Raw genomic sequence first — 20,672 nt, 5'->3', positions numbered from 1 at the left:
ACTTTCTTCAAGCAGTTACTGGGGGAAAAAAGCTAAGCCAGGTCTACAGTCATGTGCACCAGAACCAACACCAGCAGTCAGCAAATAAAGGTTGAGTTTGGTCAACCAGCTGGTTATTTGCAGACTAGCCAGCAAACCAACTGACTTAACCGGCTTGCTTTTTTGTTTTTTTTTTTAACTGGTTGCTTAAGTTCCCCCCCACCGCCCCACTCCTTCTACTCCCTACTCTCATTTCTGCCACTTCCCTCCCACTCAGAGAGGAAGAAAATCAAGGTGACTGTATAATAAATACAGTCTGCACACCAGGGCAGGGAATCCAGGCTAACAATCAGGTGTTTCTCTACATTTTAAACAACTTTTTGACACTGGTTTTGGGTTTTTTTTTTCTTCCTGAACTGCTACGCTGTCTTGTTGAATTAAGTCAAGCCTGTTAGGATGTATTGTCCTTGAAAAATACAGCAACGTAGAAACATCCTGGCCCGCTACTCCTGGGGTCTGTGAGCTCCCTTCCCCATTGCCTAGACATAAGTAATGCCATCTTGACCTCCAAATCTGAAAGTATTTATCATGAAGACCAACACTCTACTTATAAAACTTAACTCCTGCAACCAGCCCAGCTCTCACTAGTAACATGGCAGTGTGGTCTATTTAGAAAGAGCGTAAACAAGCTGAAGGTATGAGGAAGCTGCTGCCTTCCCCACACAGGCCTCCGTTAATCAGAGAGAGGGTGTGTTTCCAAAGTCCAGCTTAAAGGGAGTAAGAAAACCTGAAGCTTCATTCCATAATTCTTACTCGCTGCTAAAGCCGTGAGGCCAGGATGTGTGTTTAAAGCCTCCTTAATTCAAAGACCTGTTATCTTTACTTGACCTTATTTCCTGCCATTGGCGAGAATCAAGCCGCTTCCATTCCCCCTAATAGCCATATAGTATAACTCTTGCTGGGAACAACCGCTGTGTGTACCTTTCTTTGTGGCAGGCCGCAATCTTGGGAAGCAATATGTCTGTTTTGAAAAGAGTCATTTACAGCCTGCTGTTTGACCTAAGAGATCCAGGAGCCAACCCTTTTCTGGCCTCACACACTGTAGTTCCTTCCTGGGTTTTTCGCAGGTTTAATGCAGCACAGGTGGTGTGTGTTCCCAAACCAGGTGTCTGAGGCTAAAGACATACACTAAAATAGTTGGCTCCTGGTTTTCTTTTTGGCTTGGAATTTAACACCACGAACTGCGAAGACCTGGTGATGGCTTGACTTGATTTTTTTTTAATTAATTTTCAACTGTCCTTTACATTTTTCCTCCCTGCAATTTAACACTCCCTAGAGATGCTATAAAATCCCTACCATTTCCTTACCAACCCTCCTTAGTGTAGTGTCAGTGCCACACACGTGCAAACTGACCACTGTCCAATTGACTGGGTGTAGGGCTGGGGCTGCAGATACGTGATTGGGTCACAAAGGAGAAACACCTGGGCAGCTATATGGCTGGAGCCAGAACAGGTCGTTAAGTCAGTCTACACTGTCCAGTGATCCTCCTACACAAACCACCAAAGAGCATCCAAAATCAAGACGTTAACAATGGTCGGCGGGAGGCCAAGCCAGAGACTGCACAAGCTTCTATAGGCATCCCAATAATAGAATTAATAAAAATAACTCACGTTTATTGAGCATGGACCATGTTCCAGCGCTGCGCTTGATGAATGTCTCACTTTATCCTCACAATAAACTTCTGAGGTAGGTGACGTTGTTAGTCTCTTTGTAGAGATGATGTCAGAAAAGATTAAGCCACTTGCCCAAAGTCACACAACTAAGGAATGGTAGAGCTGCATTCAAACCCAGCTGATTCCAGGCCCAGTCTTTAACCACTGACTATGCCATACCATTCTGGGGTGTATACGTCTGTGCCCTCAAAATATTTAATGCTGGATATCCGAACATGGCAAAGATGAAAGTTGTTGCAGAGTTGTTGCAGATAGTCACTGACATTTAGCACCACGAATGACTCCTCACTTGGCCTAATTTCACGAGAGGTCTTATTTTTCAGTAATATCTACTCTACTAAACCTGACTCTGTTGAAACAACCCTACTCTAGACAAGTTTCTGGAGGCTGACAATGACCTTTTGGTGGAAAATGCTGGATTGGGTTCTACAGCCAGTTCTCTCACTCACCAGCTTGGCAGTCATTTAACTTCTCCGCTGGGCTTCTCTTTTCTAGTTTGCCCAGAACAAACAGTACCATCTCCAGCAACTGCCCCACTGTAACCGGGAATGGGGCCTCCTTTTACTCTCTAAACTATTCCAGTCCGGGTAAGTTATACAGTCTCTTCAAGCACAGCGTTCCTCTCTTGGGGTTGTTTTCTGCTCTTTTGGTAGCAGCACCTCAATATTTCTTGAGGAATTGAAAGCGTGGGTTAAATCCTCTTCACCTGCCTTCACCCATCAAAGCCGCCTTAAGACGCATGTCCTCCAAGCCGCATGTAGCCTAAACAAGACGCTTGCCCGAGCTATTTTCCAGCAACTTGGGAGAGCTGCCTCCAGTTGGAGCCGAGCCTGTGGAGAGGAACCCCCGACCCTCCAACTGGGCATGCGCCAGCGTGCGGTGACCTTTAGACGTAGAGGTCAGAGGGCGGAAAACTCCACCCTCAGCGCGTGCTGAGCCTGTAACGTAGTTACACCTGCGCAGAACCACAATTACAGCACCTTTTCCCAATCGCCTTTCCCCACGCTTCCCACGCTTCCCACGCTTCAGGACGCCCTGCTTCTTTATTCACTTCCTAAATACCCCAGCGCCTTGCCTTCTGGGGGCCAGATCTGGGATTTGTTCTCGTTTGGCTGCCTGGCAAGTAACCCCTCTCTTTGCTGCAAACCTCTGCATCTCAGCGTTTTGGCCTGCCGTGTGTCCGGCAAAACGAACCTTGTCCGATAACAGAATAGTCCTGCCCCATATGGTTTAGATAGCCCTAGATGGCCCCTTAGCATTCTGAATTCCCCTGGCTTTGGTGATTGGTTCAAAGCTGAGCACGTGGCTCACGCCTGGCCAGTGAGGGTGGACCCGTGGGACTGCTGTAGCAATTATCAAGGAAGAGTCCCTCTCTGTGCAGGGAGGTGTCTGGGCTGGTAGAATGTAAGCCTAGCGTTGTTGGGGGCCACCTCATGAGGAACACCTGCCAGAGAGGGAAACCAGGCAGACTACAGTAGTATTGAGAAGTGCAAAGAACCAGCATCCTGAGGCCATGGGTTTGAACCCCTGGCCTGAAGCCAGATCCACACCGGGGCTTCCCAGTCATATGTGCCAATGATTTCCCTGTTATGCACAGGCTAGTTTGACTTGGGTTCTGTCACGTGCAGCTGAAGCGGGGCTGACTAAGAAAGAGAGATTGGATTAGAGGGTGCCAGCTCTGGCACTTGATGTTCCTATTGATAAAGAAATTCACACAGTGGGGATGGGATAGCTCAAGCACTGGAGCTCACGCTTAGAATGCACAAGGTCCTGGGTTCAATCCCCAGTACCGCCTCCAAATAGAAATAAATGAATAAACCTAATTACCTCCTCCTCATAAAACAAACAAAACAAGCAAAACGTGTGCTTTGGGGGAAGGGTATAGCTCAAGTGGTAGAGCGCATGCTCAGCATGCACAAGGTCCGATTCTCCAGTACCTCCTTCAAATATAAATAAATAAACCCAATTACCTCCCCATCACAAAACACACACACACACACACACAGAGTAACATGAATAGAGATCCAATCCCACTGAAGAAACAGAGGCTTTCCTCACCCACATCTTTCATGGTTGGGTAATGCTTAGAAGAACATCAAGTATTACCTAATCCAGCGGTTTTCTGACTGCTCCACGGAGACTTAGGTTCTAAGGACATTTCTAGGAATGAGGTGGGCATGTCAGTTAGGGACAGAGAGTGAGATGCGGCCGGGCTCCACAACCTGCTTCACCCAGGGCAGCTCCACTGTTGCCTGTTTTATATATTAGGATCAGCATGAGAGTTCACGTAGAGAAGAAAAAGGATTCCACTGCTCTAGAAGATGGGAGAAACACTTATCTGGTCCAAACCTATCATTTTAAAGATTCCCAGGCAATCCCAACCCTCCCTCCCCCCTCTCCCCTACAATCCCCAACACATACCACCACGTGGTCACACATAGTTGATATCACAGGGAAGATCTGAACCCTATCTGGTTCTCTGATGTCATAGTAGTTCCTTTGTATAATAAAAACCTTTTACTTCACACTGTTATGAAGACCAAATATTTATATCAGAAGAAGTACATATTTATATATTATAGAATAGAAATAAAATGTCCTGTCTGTTTGCTTGCTTAGTGTCTGTGTCCCTCCATAGGCCCTAAACCCCAAGTGGGAGGGAACTAGGTGGCCGGGAACCCAGCACCTTAAATAAAGTAGGAGCTCAATAAAAATTTGTTTAAAAAAAAAAAAGAAGAAAATAGCCAATTTACAGATGCTATACAGCATCTCAGGGATGAAATCATCAAAATCCAGGCTGCAGAAAATTCTACAGGACAAACATCACTTTCTTCGACAAATCAATCTCCAGGCAGGGAGGAAAAAAACAATGGAGAAGGAATCTTTAGACTGAGAGAGCTCTGAGGAATTTAAGAACCAGATGTGATGTACAGATCTGATTCAAACCAACCTAATGTTAAATTTATGGGATAATCAGAGGCCATATGAGGCCATATGAATGTTGATTAACATTATTATTGTTTTCTTTTGGGTGTAAAAATGATATTGAGGATTCATTTAAATAAGAGTCCCTGTCTTTTAGATACACAGAAACAAAGCTGAGATGATACAATGTCAGGAATTTTGTGCAAATAATCGGGGGGTGGGAGGGGAGTTTGGAGTAGAGATGAAAGAAAATTGGCCTCAAGTTGGTCATTGTTGAAGCTGGGAAAAGCCTTTCTAGGGGGTTCTTGGTTCTATTTTGCTATTTTTGTATATATTTGAGGTTTTCTATAATAAAAATTTGGAAGGAAGGATGAGAGGGAGAGAAAGAGAAAGGAAAAGAAGGGAGATCCTAGCCTTTGCAGTCAAACTTGGATTCAAATTTTGGCCCTTCCACTTACCGGCTGTGAGACCTAAGGTCCTACTTGTCATCAGTTTCCTTAACTGTGATGGAACTAAAAAAAGCACCCGTTTCCTAGCATGGGTTGTAAGAATCAGATGAAATCATATATATAAAGTCTGTTTAATTAATAGTATGTAGTAAATGGCAAGAGCTATTAAGACCAAATATAAAACATGCTGCGCTCATTATCCAAGTATAATTGGTGTTTTTTATCAATTACATTTTAATAACAATAATAACTAAAGTTACAGAGTACTTACCATGTACCCAGCACTGTTCTAGATATTTTACATGTAAAAACTCATTTAATCCTTATACTTAGAGTGAATCCTCTTTAAACAAGATTAAAAAGTTTACAGTAAATAGTGACATAATAAATAGCGGCAAAAACTGATAGAAATTTATCTTTGAAAAATGAAACTAAATAAAAATAAGTTTATTTTATCTTGTATTAAACCAGATTTGGAAAATGACAGTAAACATGCTCTAATTCTTAGAGCAAACAACGAATGAATGTTTTAAAGTTCCTTTGGTACAATTTTTCTAACAACATTACATGATAGCACAACAGTAATAGTCTTCACATTTTATTTTCCAATACAGTCATAAAAACAGTAATTCTCAGGAAAATAATAGAGAACTTGGGGGGAGAGTATAGCTCACTGGTAGAGTCCATGCTTAGCATGCATGACATACTGGGTTCAATTCCCAGTACCTTTGTTAAAAAAATATATTAAATAAAAATTTAAAAAACAAATAGATAAACCTAATTACTCCCCACACACACACACAAAAATAATGGAGGACTTCATCCATTTTCTGAAGGCTTTTTTAATATGTCATATTTAAATCACTCTCTTTTGAAGCATCCTGTTGATTTTCTCTCCTTCAACTGTTATGTGCACTAACTCTGCCAAATCCACATTCGTTAACAGCTTTGTCTGAACCCATAGGAATTCTCCAACATCACCCTTCAGAATGCTTCATGAAATTCTGCATCTTTGCAAGATTTTTCTTTAATGTGCTGTTAGCTTACAGAGATGCTGAAGTTAGGTAGGGTGGAGAGGGACAGAGGTATTAAAAGAGGTATTGATTTTATAAATTGCTACTTATTACGGAATAATGTTCCCCTGTGCTACCTGCCAATCCTTGAGACTAGAATACTGGATCTCAAATGACCTTCTAGAAAGTGAAAGTTTCATTTAATCATGTATAGTCCCAAACTCCAGAAAAGCATTATTAGAATTGATATTTGAGTATTTCCACCCAAAATGCTTTGGGCCTAATTATCTAAACAATTCCCCTCAAATCTCTATTTCTCTTTAGTTTTATGGGTGTAGACTAAACAATCTCCTCTTAATCCCATTCAGATGGACAAAGCTGAGAAGAGTAGCAGGGCCCAGCAGAGGCAAGATTAAGAAGCTAAAGACGTACCTCTGCCTTTTATCACTCAGTATTAACCAGAATTCAAACTCCTGCCCCTTAACCAGAGACTTCCTTTCAGATCATGCAAATAAATATTTTACCTCTAATGTACAAAGTAAAATGGGGAATGACACCCTGGGGAGTGAAATATTGCCATATTTTAGCCTTACCACCAAATGTAAACATAATCTCCACTGATTATTTAAATAATGTCATAATGTAAAAACCTCAGCAGTATTTGACAGAGATCAGAGGGAAAGTACATAAATATAGCACAAGAAATTTTACTTCCTGAACCACAAACAACCTTGCAAAGATAAATCGTTTACAGCCCACTGAGTTTATATTCATAAATGTGACAATCTGCCAGTACCAATGTTGACCAAGCTGGCCAGAGCACACGGGGATCACATTTGGAGCGTGTTAAACACAGATTCTCAGGCTCCTCCCACAGGCACTCTAATCAGAAATTCTAGGAGTCCAGCCCAGGAATTGATATATTTCAGCAAGCACCCCAGGAATCCTTAAGTTCACATAAGTTTTTAAAACACTGACTTAGTCAAGTTGGGCTGTTGAGGGGGAGGACTATTAAACAATAAACACAGTCCCTCTGCCTGATCTCTGGAATCAACACATACGGTAAATCAAAACAGGCTTTAGCAGCAGGCAGATGTTGGGCTGAATCTTTGCTCTGCCCCTTCCCAGCCCTGAGCCCATGAACAGGTAACTAACATTTCTAAGTTTCTTTTTCCTTGTGTGTAAAATGGGTATAACGTCGACCCTCAAGAGAACTAGAGACGGTAAGTAAGTGAGAGAACTCATCAGGCTATATGACATGGAGCAAGTGCACAGTAACTGTGAATTCCCTTCACCTTGTATGCTGCTGGAAAATGGGCCCAAGGGAGAATAACGCAGGCCATCACAAGCTATGAATGTTGGCATTCTTTCTATCAGCCAGATGCACGCTGCCGTTATCCTTCTCCACCAGCCCCCAAACGGCTGCCACTTACGCACCCACACCCCACAGCCATGGGGACTTCTGATCACATCACACACCACCGCGGAGCTGTATTGCGCCAGTGCTGCCACCTGTTGACAGGTATGAGGAATTGAGTCTCTCTTCTCTTCCCTCCAGAGGCTCATACCCACATCCCACTCTCCCTTTTTTTCTGTCATTTCCCCTTCTATGACTAGCAACAGGCATTGTCTTTCACATGAAACTCCTAACTCTTTTCCTTCCCTTCTTTTGCTCAGAAACCTCTGAAAACACTTCCCAGCACTCTCCATCTGTGTTCCATCTGGGTGCCAAAACCAGCCTCAGCAGGAGCTAGTGAGCATCAGGGTAGCTGCAGGGGCAATTCTATTTGTTGCCCAGAACAGAAAAGCCATCTGTTAAAAAGTGAAGTTGGAATAAAAAGCGTTGCTATCAACCTGGGAAGTCCTTGAAGGTGCCCAGAAGTTCTCTTCAGAATCACTCCAGAAACATGTGCCTCTTTCCCAACCTTTAAGAAAAACTTTCTCAAATACCAGCATCTATGATCCATCATAGTAATTTCTCTTTTAATCTTTTTATTGCTGTTCTTGCAGGGAAGAAACCTGGCTCCAGGTCACAGGGGTGGCCCTCAGGGGAGGTACTCCTGGAACCACTGAGGCCAATGTGTGTAAAGGTAGCCATCTTCCCCCTACTCCAGACTGCTTCTTGGCATCCCATTCTGGTGAGCTCTCCAGAGTGGAGAGGATGCTGTGGTTACTGGCCTCCTGCTGATATCCACCCTGGATTTCTTCCCTTTTTGGTCTTTCTCTCCTTCCTCTCTTCCCTAATTCATTCTTTTTGCCACTCCTCAACCAGCACCATCAGACCTGGATTCAAATTCCAACAGTACCACTTATAGGAGTGTGACATGGGGTATTCTTTCTGGGCCTCAGTGTTCCTATCTTTAAAATGGAACAGTAACAGTACCAAAGCCATAAGGTCACTGTGAGGACTCAGTGCATTAGTAAGTCCAGAAGACACTGAGTATGTGTGTCACACTGAGCTGCACAGCTGGCATGGAACATGCACTCAGTAACTGTTAGCTCTTGCTTTCTGGCTCCTCATGTGCCAGACACATTCTCGCTACTGCCAGAGGATGTGTTAGGGTAGCAGCAGAGAAGGGATGGACAAGCCTTTGTGGGGTTAAGCAGCATGAAGGACTTTTCCTGAGGGAGATTCATTTTCCCTCTTACCGATTTGCTAAGCCTCCATAACTCCTTCAGGTCAGGAACTAGCAAAAGCAGTTTAACATTTGGACACATTTTTATTTTTTATGTAATATGAAAGTCCACTTTCTTCCTAATTTCTTACTTTTATTTTTTGCAGGGGGGGTAATTAGGTTTATTTACTTACTTACTTACTTACTTATTTATTAATTAATGGAGGTACCGGGGATTGAACCCCGGACCTGGTGCATGCATACTAAGCATGTGCTCTACCACTGAGCTATACCCACCCCAGGTCCACTTTTAAATGTCTTTCTCCTGATTATACATGAGATATGATTATTCAGGATAATTTGGAAACGCACAGAAAGGTTCAAAGAAGATGAAAATACCCCAAAATCCCTTCCAGCCAGATAAAACTACTAACATCTGCAACTTTTTCCACGTGCATATATCTCTGTTTGTTAAAAAGAGACTCCTGCCATTGGTCATATTTTTATGTTTTGCTTTTGTCACTTAACTTACTTGGCAAACATTTCTTGGGATTAAATATTCATCAAAAATGACTATACTGTAATCCACCACAAAGATATACAATTATTTACATACTCTTCATTGTTTCCAATTTTATACAATTTAAGCTACCCTGAAAAATACATTTTTATCAGAAATCTTTTGTCCTCAATTCTGAGTATTTCCCTGGGATTAATTTCTGGAGGGGGATTGCTGGGGTCAAAAAGCAATGGGGATGGGGAGGGTATATAGCTCAGTGGTAGAGCGCATGCTTAGCATGCATGAGGTTCTGGGTTCGATCCCCAGTACCTCCATTTAAAAAAAAAAAAAGGAAGAAAGCAATGCCTTTCTCAAGACTCTTGGTAGATATTTCAAAATTTTTGCAGAAAGGTTGTACTGCTTTACAATCCCATCAGCAAAGTCTGAGGGACCTAAAAGGTCCACTTTTACTCTTAGGGTCCTGATGAAATAGCCCCTTTGGTATCTGAGTAGAGATTGTGAGGGCTACTCACCAAGCATTTGAGAGCGATCGACACTGCTTCCCGCTGCTTACTTTCTCCAAGAGAACTGCAGGTGTGTTAAAGAGGCATCACACTTCACACAACTCCTATGGCCTGACATGACCCTAAATTCCTCCACCATCTTTATAGTGAAACCCCAAAAGCACCTGCACTGAAACTGGCCTGCACGCCTAACAACACCCAGAAACTCACCATCACCACCATGTTGTTAGCTCACTCAGCCTTTCCTGACAGTAATTGCAAGTAGTAACTGCTCACTATTTCTCGTGTGCCCCCCCTCCGCACTGTAACATCAGCTCCACGAGGGGCCATTTTGCTCATTTACCACTGTAAGCCCCGCCCCTGGCCCTCTGCCCAGCACAGAGCAGGCGCTCACTAAATACTGCTGAATGACTGAATCATTCATCTTTGTCCTTCCTATACCACACCTACCCCCACCTAAGTTTACAAGAGTTGTTTTGGGGGCCCATAAACAGGTGTATATTTTTAATAGTGATGTACAATACAGCCGGTTACTATATCACCAAGGAGCATGGAGTTTCTTGACTGGCATAGTCGATTCAGTCAACAGACTCCACTGTTATTCACAAGCTGCCCAGGTTGGAAAGTCACTTCGAGGAGCACGACTGGCATCAGGCGATAGCTTGACTGCTGTTCCCCTGGACCGTGCTGCTGGGCTGGAGTTCAGTGCTAGCCTAGAGCTCTCCTGTCGGCCTTTGGGTCACCCCCGGGATTCCAATTCCCCCAGGTTCCTTTAGCCTGTCCAGTTTGGACCAGCTGAGCTGTCACAACCCCATGAGGCTATTGCAAGTTGTTGAGAGAATTGGTTTATTGTCAGTTAAAGTTTAAAGTGCCCAAATTAAACATGTCTTCCTCATGTGCACATTGTAGGAACCAGACTACCTTGTTTGAATCCCAGCCATCTCACTTACTAGTTGCATGACACTGGGTAAGTTTCTTAACCTTTCTGTGCCTCAGTTTCCTCCTCTGCAGAAACAGGAATATTCATGGTATCCTCCTCATATTCTTTTCAGGAGGATTAATGAGCTAATACATGTCAAGCATGCAGAATGGTGCCGCACACACAGTAAGGACCAGGGAATCCTCACCATCCTGGTCACTGCTGTCCCTTGGCCACTGTCCCTTCCTGAGCACATCACCTTCAACTCCCCCTTCCTCAGCCTGACTCTCACCCCCTACCTGTTCTTCCTTCTACGTCTCAGAATTTGGTCCTTCAACAGTAAGGACCTATCAGCACCAGCTTCATGCTGGGCACTGTGCTGAGGGCTCAGGACACGACTTTGCCCTTCTCTTGGAATCTAGTTCAGGACACAGACAAGAAGCCGGCAGTCACAACACAGCATGATAAGAGCTAGGATTGGGGGTGGGGGTGAGCACTGCTAGGGGCCACCCGACCCAGGCTTGGCGAACCAGAAAAGCTTTCCTGAACAAGAAGACCCAGAAGATGATCAGAAATGAGACTGATTAGGGGTCACGGGAGCCAAAGGGGAGGAAGAGAATCACGGGAAGAAGGAAGAGCCTACAGAAGGACCTAGAGACAAGTGAGGAGAGACGAGTTCACGGCAGTAAAAAAGTTTCCATGGCAGGAAAAGATGGGGGAGGCAGGAGACGGCAGGGAGTTCCGAGAGGTGAGGAGGTGAAACCAGCAAGGCCAGATCTTCTTAAGGAGCTTGAAGGCAACAGGGAACACCTGAAGGATTCTGAGCTGGGTAGTGATGTGATCACACTTTCATTTTAAAACGTGACTCTGGCTGCCAGGTGCAGACTGGCTTGCATGAGGTTAAGAATGGAGCCGTGGAGGGCAGTTAGGGGGCACCAGATCCAGGTGGGATGATGGTGTCTGATCCAGGACGCCAGTGGGAATTGGAGATGGAAAGGGATGGATGGACTTGTGAGATACTGAGGAGGAACAGTGGGCCAGATGTGGTGATGGGCTCGATAGTGGTGCGGGGAGCCATGACCTTCCCCCAGGCCCTGACCCCTTGCACCTGGGTCCTCCAGTACCTCCACTCTGGATGCATACCTCCACTTGCCAGCCAGATTCTGCTCCTCCAAGTACCATTCTAAATGGGTTCCCTCTGGTCCCATTGGCTTGGTCACCTCTGCTCACCTGGGAACATGGCTTCTCCCACCGCCATTTCTCATGCACATGGCCAAGCAGCCCGCTGTCCTCCTGCCTGGGCGAGTCTTCCCACACACAGATCTTTCTCATCCTTCAGGTCTCTGTGTCAGCATCCCCTCCTCCAAGAGGACTCCCTTGAGTGCCCCATTCTTCTCACAGCACTGGCAGTGAGCGTGCATTTGTTATTTTTTTATCCACTGAATCCCCCCTCACATATACGCTTTGAATGTCAGTCCATGAGGACAGAGGCTCAGATGCCTGTTTTCCATCATCTCCCAGACACCTGGCACTATGCCTGCTTAGCACATGTTGGTGCTCAGTAACCATTAGTGGAATGAGGAACACACGAAGGAAACACACTTTGTTCTTCACCATCAGTCAAGGCAGTTCCCTTTGTAATCCAACCCTCGTGGGCCCCTCAAGCTCCATCTCCAACTTCACGCCTGTATTTGCACATATCACCATGTGGTTAAGTGCGTGTGTGCATGCTTACACACACACACACACACTTTAGGCTCAACAATGTCAACCTGGCTACAATTCTCCAAATTCTAAACCTTTCACATATGCTTTCCCCACAGCCCTTATTTCAGCCCAGTCAACTCCTATTGATCCTTTAAAGCCCTGCTCAGACATTACTGCTTTCAAGAAGCCTTTCCTCACCACCTTGTCCTTGCTCTCCCCCTTCCTCTCTGCTTCCTCTGCACTGTGTTTATTGCTCCTGTATTTGAATTCTCTGTATATCTCTTCTACGAGAGTTGATAGAGAACAAAGCCCTAACTTTCAATTCTGGAACCCCAGACCTCTTGGGGTTTCTGAAAGAATAATAATGCATTGTTACACAGGTTACCCCTCCCCTCCTCTCTCTCCTGAAAGACCTGCCCCAACCTCCCAAGACCTTAGCACCGGCAGCCCTTCTACATTCAGACATGGCACTGGCCATTGATTTGGTTGACCTCGTCCTCACCCTCAACAGCTAAGGGCCAGAGGCAAATCACAGTTCGTCCCTCCCCTTCATCCCTGACATTTTCATACAAGTAAAAGTAAATACCAAGATGGACATCCCAAACCAGACACCAACAGCAATGGCTTCCTCTGGGGGGCAAGGAGAGGCAGCCTGGGGTTGGAGGAAGGAAGGAGGATTTTCACTAAATGCCCTTTGTTGAGTTTTTGCTATGGGAGTGTGTTAGTTTTTCAGTTACATTTAATAATAAAGTAATTGCTAAACAGCATATACATCAAGGGCAGGAAGAAAGAGGCATCGCAGGTTAGAGTTCCCAGGGAGCGTGTGAAGGGGACGGGGTCCCCCAGAAGGGGAAGTGTCTGCACCATCTGCTCCCCCATCCTTCCTGCCCTTCCTTCTGCATCCTCCACCACTGGATGAATAAGCAGAGACCTCACCACTCCCAGTACCAGGAGAAAAAAGAAAAGAAGAGGGAGAATTGGGACCATCACTGAATCCAGCTGATCCAAGAGTGACAGATATCATCCTATAGGGGCTGGAGAGAAATCGCACACACCCATAACTAATGCTTAATGAGGACTGGCTCTTCCCGAGCCTGTGTCCCTGGGCTCCACCGAACAAGAGGGCATGTGCACCTTCATGGACCTTCCAAGGCTGCAGATAAATAAACAGCCGCCCACAGGCAATGCAACGACTCATCATAAAAATGTGAGTGGAGAGGGATTAAGGATTTCTTCCCTGACCACAGCTTCAGTTGGCTGGTGTCCCTGGGACACATCACCCTCTGCCCACCCCTGCACAGTGAAGACCCAAAGCCAGGTAGCCCCAGCTCCTGCCACCTGAGGGGCCGGGAAGACACAGCCCTCCCATTAACATCAAGTCTAGGGACCAGCTGGTGGTCTGGGCCACCTCTCCTCCCCAGAGAAAGCGGCTTCTTTGTCCACAGTGTTGGAGAAAGCAGACCCCTTCATGGGCTAGAAACCGGTTGCCTTGTGTTTTTCCCTCCCCTTCCCGAACCTAGTTTTTGAAAGTCCTGCATTGCGCCTACCTTGGAGAGTTACATCTCTTCATAATTATGCACAAGGCAACAGTTACAGCGACTGTAACTCGACACTTGGCAATCCAACGTGGCCCCCTGCACAACTGCCAGCACGGGCGTAAAACCTCCCGCAACAATGCCGGCCCAGTGGCCATTAGGGTGATTTACTCTGGACCACATCAAGTTCAGCGGCCGGGAAAGAGGGCAGAGCCTGAAACGGTCTTTCACGCTTGTGTCGTAAATTCAGATCCTGGCTTCAAAGGTGGTGCCAAAGTGTGGTAACCCAAAGTCAGGGGGCCTAGGTTTTGTTTTCCAGGGCAAAGGGACACCATCAATGATGGGAGAGTTCTGTCAAGTGACCCAGAGATGGGTTCCCGGCCACCTCTCCCCACGCTGAGTTCCTTTGGCCTGAAGGAAGAGGCATAAAAGGTGTCAGTGGCCCCCATGCTCGGTAAATCACTGGGTGTGAACCCAGCCAGGCTGCGGATGATGGCCTTCGGGGGCCCTTTCTCCTGGAGGCCAACCCAGCAGGCCCCATACTCTGTGACCCCACTGATGGGTCACCAGGAGTGTGAGACCTGTCAGCCTGCTCAGTCACCAGAAGGGACCTTTTCCAGGGTTAGGAAGAGGTGAAAAGAGAAGAGACCTCTTTTTCCCCGGAGAAATGGCCTCGACTGTCTCTTAGGGTAGGAATTTTACTTCACAGAGCTCTTAGGAAAACACCACATGTTGATACTGACAACTTAATAATCTCCAACGTTTACTGAGCTCAGGCTTTATGCCAAGAATAGTGCTACTGGAGGAAAAAAAAAAAGATTTTGTTTCAGCACCAGAAAGACCAATGGGAAAAAGAAGTGGATATACTGCATTTGAAGCAAGTATGAAAATCATTCATCTACAATAGCTCCCACCTATTAAGGGAATGCTTTGCCCAATATTGACCTTGAGAGGTAAATATGACTAGAAATGCCACTTTACAGGACATGGAGGTCAAGGAACTCTCCCGCAAGCTCACAACTAGCTGCAAGCTTTCATAATTCAGTGCCACACTTAAAAATTTAGAATTGGGGTGGTGCATTTACACTTAGTGATCAGGTCTTTTTTTTAATTGAAGTGTAGTTGATCTACAATGTTGTGTTAGTTTCTGGTGCATAGCATAATGATTTGGATATAGATTGATAGATTCTTTTTCATTATAGGTTATTACAAGTTATTGAATATAGTTCCCTGTCCTATACAGTAGGAGCTTGTTGTTTAGTTATTTTATATATAGTAGTTTGTATCTGTTAATCCCAAACTCCTAATTTATCCCTCCCCGTCTTTTCCCTTTTGGAAATCATAAGTTTGTTTTCTATGTCTATGAGTCTATTTCTGCTTTGTAAATAAGTTCATTTGTGTCAGTTTTTTTTAGATTCCACATGTAAGTGATATCATATGATATTTGTCTTTCTGTCTGACTTACTTCATTTAACATGATAATCTCTAGGTCCATCCATGTTGCTGCAAATGGCACTATTTCATTCTTTTTTATGGCTGAGTAGTATTCCATTGTGTATGCATATATATATATATATACCACATCTTCCTTATCCAATCATTTGTTGTTGGATATTTAGTTGCTTCCATGTCTTGGCTATTGTAAATAGTGTTGATATGAACATGGAGGAGTATGTAGTGATTGGGTCATTTTAAACATAAAGACAAGTGTTTTAACCACTTTTATGCAATTTCAGAAAAGAAATGTCTTTCTCTATTTTATCCAATATTGTAGAAAAACAAGTTGGCACAACCTCCATCTTAAGCCTAGATATTTGCTAAGTGGGGAGAGTTAAGAACCAGCTGGTGCTCCAAGGAAGCCCAGTGGTTCAGGAGCGCTGGAGCCCAGCCCCACTCTATAGTATCACCTACACTTGCTGTGTGACCTGAGTCAGCTCCCTTCCCTTTTTGATGTCTCAGGTTTGTCTTCTGAAATGAGGTGGCTTATTTCTCAGGTTGCCCCTCACCCCACTCTAAAGTTGGAGTAATAATAAATGCACCAGGCAGGGAGCCTACCACCTGGACACCCAGTCCGAGAGGGTGAAGTCATCCAGGGCCCTTTCTACTCTTTCTTGCCTTGCAGTGCTTGCTGAGTGAGGTTTGTTGGAACCATAGAAAAGCCTCAAGTTTTACGTGGCAGAGCTTCTGCCACTGATGCCACCATCGTGGCCTGGCCCAGGGATGCACATAGGTTTTATATATTTTGCATATATATCAGTCAGGGACCAGCCAGGGGACAGAAATCACACCAGCTATTTTAATAGACAGAATTTAATATAAAGAATTGTTAACTGGGTAACCCGACAGGTAAAAAGCGAACTCTAGGGTGTCACAGAGGTGCCAACTGCAGGAGTAGCTACACCCCTACAGCGAAGGCCCAAAGGGAATATTAACACGTAGAAGCTTGGCAGGGAGGGTATAGGTTAGTGGTAGAGTGAGTACTTACTATGCACAAAGTCCTAAGTTCAATCCCCAGTACATTCATTAAAAAAATAAATAAACCTAATTACCACCCCCTTCCAAAAACAAACAAAAAAACCAACCAAACAACCAAAAAAAAAACCATATAAGCTTGGAGGAGGGGCCCTCAGAAGCAAGACCCTGAGGGAGGGGCTGGCAGGCTGGTGCCGGTGTCTCTAAGGGAGCACAAGGAGGCTTGTTTTACAAATGTGCTGAGAAAACTACAAACTGGGTTCAGCTTTTACTCCAGGAAGAAGCTACCAGGGCTGGAGTGCCGGAGCGTTGCCCAGGTGATGGGCACAGGAACACAAGCTGACGGGGAGGAGCCAGTCCCTTCCCGTCCCCCAGCTCGGCAGCTTCCCTCTAGCTCCCCCTGGTGGGCAGAGTCCCAGCCCCAGCCTCTCAAGGCAGGTATAGAAGGGTGAGGTTGGAGTTGAGAGACATGCACGTGGGCTTGCTACCTGGCCCAGCCACCTGGTAATTGCTTCCTGGAGTGCAATATTGAGGCTTGTGAGGTCTAGTCTAGGCTCAGCAGAAAAACTCATGATAAATTGATGTGGGCCACAAGCTTAGAAAAGTGAAATGGTGGCATTTTCCCTTCCTCTGGTGACTAAATTACCCACCACAGTGAGTGTGAGAAGTGAGTACCACCTCCCAGCTTCCAAGGGCATGGACAGCTGCGCAGGCAAAGTGACCCACAGGACCCACTCCTGTCCCCACTGCGGCCAGCAATCACTTAACGTTTATGATTGAATTGTGCTCAGAATCTGAAAGTAAAATCTAGAGCCATCACCAGCGATTTCCAAGGAACTGTTGATTAAAGCAGGAGAGAGATGATGTAAAAGGATACCCCTGACTTCTGCCCTACCGCCAGCCAAGGAGAGTCTTCTCATAGGATCACGGAAGGGCAAGAGTTGGGGATGGGGGCAGAATCGCAGGCAGCAGCGCAGGCCAGCACCCCCACAGGGCCTCAGTCTAGAGAACAGAGTCCATCACAAGGCTGGCAAGGCTTTGGAGTCAGGTAGCCCCAGGGTTCAAATCCCAGGTCAGCCACTTTCTTGGTGTTTAGATTGAGTAACAGATGCATTCTCTGTCCATAAATTAGGTGGGCAAGAACGATCAATTCATATGTTTTGGAAAGCACACCTTCATTTCTGTTTTGCTGATAAGAAATGATAATTCTAGTCTTCTCCAGAAGGGTTTTGCTGGTGGGCTGGAGCTAGCTTGCACCAGCTCATGAGACCAGACGGTACACAGCTTTTCCCAACTCTACATAGAACGACCTCACGTTCATAGTTTGATATCAGCCGTGGTGGTGCAGTTACACCACAAAATCAGCAAGTGCTACAAATAAGGGCTTCTTTTATTACTTTCTTTCTTTTCTTTTCTTTTTTTGAGAGCCAGCTCACCAGGCTCCCATGCTCCACTGGTGTCCTTCACCTCCCAGGGCTGGCCTTGACATTGGGAGGGGGAGAGGGTAGAGGGCAGATTTGGTAATAGGAGGGGCCCCTCAGTGCTCAGTCATGGCTCCACTCAGATCAGCCCCAGGGTAACCCTGTTCTTGTCTGCAAGGATCCTCAGAATGCTCCTCTCTTCCCCCTTCTGTGCCACCTCTGGAGAGGGACCCTCTGGGAGAACAGCCCCCTGTTCCCTCACTTGAGACTCACCACAAAGCCCCTCTCTACAGTTCAGACGGAGAAGAGCGGTCTTTGCTCTCCTTACCTCCTGCCTCCAGCCCTAGGAAGATTTTTTTTAGTATGAATAAAATCCTTCCCTTTTGAAATACTATCGTTAAAGTTTTTAAGCTTTTGGAAACAACCAGGAAGCTCTGTCTCAAATCTACCTGGAGGTTGGGAGCCCAGGGTGGACTTTCTGTTTGAATGGGAGAAAGAGGGAGGCAGAAATACCAGAAAGGAAAAAAGGGTTAATATGGCAAAGAATTCAGGCCACAAGCACATTCCAGAATTCTGAGCCTTTGGGGTTTGGTTTTTTTTCCCCCCCAATAGAATGAGCTAATAGCTTTCTCACACTTCCCTGTTGAGGTTTAAAGGCCAAATAATGTCAGTAAATGGCCTCTACAGTGTTTAGCACATAGTAAGTCCTCACTGAAGGGTGGCTTCTTTCATCTTCATTGAGGCTGTGCCCAACAAGATTCTCATCCTGCCGGCGCTGGGTGCCTACTCCTTCCTGCCTTGCCCAGTAGCAGGGGTTGTGAGCCACCGAGCTGTCACATGATCCATCCTCCTGGGCTCTGAGAAACCGGATACCAGTTCATTAATAGCAGATAAAAACCCTATATGCTCAATTAACACGCGATGTCGTCTTACGTTAAGCAAAAAGGCAAATGGAATATTTAACAAGTGAATAAAACCAGTAATGATCCCTCAGAGCACGGAATCTTGGTGAGCTGCCCTCTTCCTGGGCGGTTTCCCTTCAGTCCCCTTCCAAGGCTCCTTTCTTGCCTGTTATCCTGACTCCACATCTTCAGTCTGGTCAGTTTCATCCAGAACCACAGCTGCCATGCGCCTCCCCACCGCCACCCATTGACAAATCTCAATTCCAGTCTTCTCTGCCCTGAACACCAGAACATATTTGCAGCTGTCTCTTGGACATCTCCAGATAAACTTCCCACAGACACCCCCACATTCAGCAGGTCCCATCTTGAAGTCTTCATCTTCCTCCTTCTCCTGACATTGACCATGGTCTGCCTTCTCTATCCTAGTGAATGTCACTTCCACCTCTAGCCATCCAGACTAGATTTGCTCTTGTTCCTCACATCCAGTTGATTAGGAGGTCCTGTGGTTCAACTCCCCATAGTGCCTGCCTGCAGCCTTTCTCTCCAGGCACCTTTTAGCTGCTATTATTTCTCACAGGAACAATCAAATTCTCCCACAAACTCCTTTCTCTGCTCTCCCACTTCGCCACTTTCCAGTCCAGTCTTCATTGCCTAAAGCAAATCTGCATGTATTAGAGATTCTTCTTATTACCTGCACACTGAGGCTCTCCATGAACCAGAGATAATGCCCTAAACTTCAGCCTCATCTCTTCACTCTCCATGCTGCCTGCTCCAGACACACTGAACTATTTGTGCTTTCTAGTTCCTTCTGCCTACAGCATCATTTTCCTCTTTTTGCTTCTGATAAGTCATACCTATATTTACAACTCCATTTTTAGCACCTCCTCTGTGAAGCCTTTCTGGATTCCTCTTTGATCAGATTGGATTAAGTCCTTCCTTGAAGCCACTTACGCTTCCTTTTAAGGTTTCCCTCTCTCTTTATCTCCCTGCAGTACAATTTGTCCTTTACACGTCCATCTTCTCCTCTGTGCTGGGCTCATTGAGGGAAGGCAACATGTCTTAATTACGCTTATTCTACGAAATAAGAGGGCTCTTGTAAATGGCAGTGGGTAAATAGAATTATACTATTGTAAGCTCACTGCATTTGTGAAGTAGGGAGTCAGAAGTATGGAGTGTTGGCATGAAGTGTGATACATGAAGTCTGAAGTGGTAAAATGGACTCTAAACAGACTTTAGTGAGTTAAGGATGCATATGGTTAGTCCTGGAGAAATCATGTAAAAATTCTTAAATATTTTTAAATGTATAACTAAGAAACAAATAGAGAACATAAAATGGGATATCAAACAATATTTACTAACCCCAAAGGAGGCAGACGAGGAGCAACAAAGAAACAAAAAAACTGAGTAAACGAATGGAAAACAAGTAGCAAGAGAACAGGTTTAAACGCAGCCGTGTCAATCATTACTTTAAATGTAAAAGCCCCACTTGAAATTCAGGGATTGTCCAACAGGATGAAAAGCAAGGCTCAAATACATGCAACCTACTGGTGAGACATGTTCATTATGAAGACTCAAACACACTGAAAATAAAAGGATGATGAGAGATACACGATGCAAACAGTACAAGAAGTCTGGAGAATCTATGTTAATATCACACAAAATAGCCTTCAAGACAGAGAGAATGGCAAGAGAGGCGTCTCATAATGATACTGGGGCCAATATTCAGGGAGGTAAAACAATCCAACATGTGTATGCCCCTAATAATAGAGTTCAACACTCATGAAGGAAAACAAAAAGAAATAAAGGGGGAAATGGACAAATCCATAATTGTAGTTTGATATTTTTAACATTCTTCTCTCAAAATCTGATAGAAGTAGGCAAAAAAGCCAGTAAGGACACAGTGACAGCAGCAGTATCATCAACCAGCTTGACAATGACTTTGAAGACACTGTGGCCCTTTCTTACAAAGTTAAACGTGC

At 45.1% G+C, this 20,672-nt stretch overlaps 1 long non-coding RNA gene across 1 annotated transcript in view; it reads right to left on the bottom strand.

Moving 5' to 3' along the window:
* The window catches only part of LOC140699368 (uncharacterized), a 157,583-nt gene extending 155,064 nt beyond the window's left edge, over positions 1-2,519 (bottom strand). The window contains exon 1 of the long non-coding RNA XR_012077507.1: positions 1,650-2,519. This is a non-coding gene — a long non-coding RNA (uncharacterized lncRNA). The remainder of the gene's footprint in view (positions 1-1,649) is intronic.
* Between the last annotated feature and the right edge of the window lie 18,153 nt (positions 2,520-20,672).

This window comes from Vicugna pacos, chromosome 11, assembly GCF_048564905.1.
Source record: "Vicugna pacos chromosome 11, VicPac4, whole genome shotgun sequence".
Taxonomy (NCBI): Eukaryota; Metazoa; Chordata; class Mammalia; order Artiodactyla; family Camelidae; genus Vicugna; species Vicugna pacos.
Note: the sequence above shows the minus strand (reverse complement) of the source record. Positions and strands in the feature narration are given on the sequence as shown.